Genomic DNA, 2,500 nt, shown 5'->3' with positions numbered 1-2,500 from the left:
ATGACATGAGTCAAAGACACAGGTCTGACACAAGCATAGAATTGGAGCGCCGCCTCTAATAAGCCAAAGGTGCATCCTGACGTGACAAATCTGATCATGTCACAAGCATTCACTTACTATAATCACTATCAACGAACCTGCCGCCCCCGCCCCCCCCTACACCTTTCCTTACAACAACGTGTAACCTAACCTAACCTAACCTATGTTGTACCTTAACCTAACCTATGTTGTACCTTAACCTAACCTATGTTGTACCTTAACCTAACCTATGTTGTACCTTAACCTAACCTATGTTGTACCTTAACCTAACCTATGTTGTACCTTAACCTAACCTATGTTGTGCCTTAACCTAACCTATGTTGTGCCTTAACCTAACCTATGTTGTGCCTTAACCTAACCTATGTTGTGCCTTAACCTAACCTATGTTGTGCCTTAACCTAACCTATGTTGTGCCTTAACCTAACCTATGTTGTGCCTTAACCTAACCTATGTTGTGCCTTAACCTAACCTATGTTGTGCCTTAACCTAACCCATGTTGTGCCTTAACCTAACCCATGTTGTGCCTTAACCTAACCCATGTTGTGCCTTAACCTAACCCATGTTGTGCCTTAACCTAACCCATGTTGTGCCTTAACCTAACCCATGTTGTGCCTTAACCTAACCCATGTTGTGCCTTAACCTAACCCATGTTGTGCCTTAACCTAACCCATGTTGTGCCTTAACCTAACCCATGTTGTGCCTTAACCTAACCCATGTTGTGCCTTAACCTAACCCATGTTGTGCCTTAACCTAACCCATGTTGTGCCTTAACCTAACCCATGTTGTGCCTTAACCTAACCCATGTTGTGCCTTAACCTAACCTATGTTGTGCCTTAACCTAACCTATGTTGTGCCTTAACCTAACCTATGTTGTGCCTTAACCTAACCCATGTTGTGCCTTAACCTAACCCATGTTGTGCCTTAACCTAACCCATGTTGTGCCTTAACCTAACCCATGTTGTGCCTTAACCTAACCCATGTTGTGCCTTAACCTAACCCATGTTGTGCCTTAACCTAACCCATGTTGTGCCTTAACCTAACCCATGTTGTGCCTTAACCTAACCCATGTTGTGCCTTAACCTAACCCATGTTGTGCCTTAACCTAACCCATGTCGTGCCTTAACCTAACCCATGTCGTGCCTTAACCTAACCCATGTCGTGCCTTAACCTAACCCACGTCGTGCCTTAACCTAACCCACGTTGTCGCCTAACGTAACCCACGTTGTCGCCTAAACCTGCTCTGTAATTGTTATACGACTCGTTCAATTAGTGTAGTGTTGCCCACCCGCAACCCTCGCAATATAGTTCGCTACTCGCACTCCCCGCTCCCCTGTGTATCGCTTCATGTTAAACACCTTGCAAGTCTTGCTCACTTTCCACATGCTCCTGCTGTACACTGTAATGTGGATGGCAGCAGGACGTACATGCCGCCCCTCCCCACGTCCCCACCTTGCCCCCTGCCTTCGCAAGCTGGTTGGTGAGAACTTTGCATGTTCAATGCCCTCCGCATGCGACGTACTCAGGCTACGTTGTGGTGCGGCCTGTGTCAACTGTCCGCTAATGTCGTACGCGTAAACCACAATCTGTACTGCACATTCGTCCTTATGTACTGAATGATACATCGTGGCACATGTGTGACCGTACAACGACTGCGCCCAAAAACGGCGGACCATACAGTGCAAATATTGTGCACGCAGCTACGTGTCGTCTCCCTATGAGAGCTGGATTGCAGTGTGGTACGCCATAGAGACGTGTGGGAGGAACGGACGCCGTGGATGGCGATCAGCATGAGCTGTCTGTTGATGTATTCGGACCTAGTCGTCTCTCCTCACACACCGTGATGGCATGGTGCACCGCGTTCCATATCTGCGACATGCTACAGAGGCCGGTTGACAGTCGTTCGAGCAATGGACATCGCATACGTACGGGGGCCACCTTCCACGTATTGTCTAGGCGTGCACATTTTGTTGCGTGTATGTGGGCAGACGTAGTGTGGCGTGACACCTGACACAGGCATGCAATAATCGTGGAAGTTGCAAATGGCGATGGACGCCTGCGTTTTCTGGTGAAGTTACGCAAATGAACAAATGGTAACCTGTTGTGGTGCGGTTGTTCTCGCTAGGGGTGAATCGGTGATGGCGACGATAGGTTGAGGTACTAACCGGTTGTTCCAGCGATACCCACCATGCCGACGAAACTGAACGGCATCTGGGTGTGAAGCGATACGCGGCGGTGGCTGGGTGGGACCGTCCCCGGCCGGTGAGGGGGCGCCTCCCGGCGTGCTGGCCGCGCGGTGCGTGGGCGCACGCGCTACAGCCGGCTGGTGGGGGCGGCCAGTGGCAGGCGCGCCGGCCGACGGACGCGGCAGGCGTCGCAGCTGCGCGCCGGCGCACCCTGCGCGCGGCGCCGTGCGGCCAAAGTAGGTCCTCGCGGGCCCGGTGCGAAGCGCGGTGGACATCTT

Source organism: Schistocerca piceifrons, unplaced genomic scaffold (genome assembly GCF_021461385.2).
Source record: "Schistocerca piceifrons isolate TAMUIC-IGC-003096 unplaced genomic scaffold, iqSchPice1.1 HiC_scaffold_402, whole genome shotgun sequence".
Taxonomy (NCBI): domain Eukaryota; kingdom Metazoa; phylum Arthropoda; class Insecta; order Orthoptera; family Acrididae; genus Schistocerca; species Schistocerca piceifrons.
Note: the sequence above shows the minus strand (reverse complement) of the source record.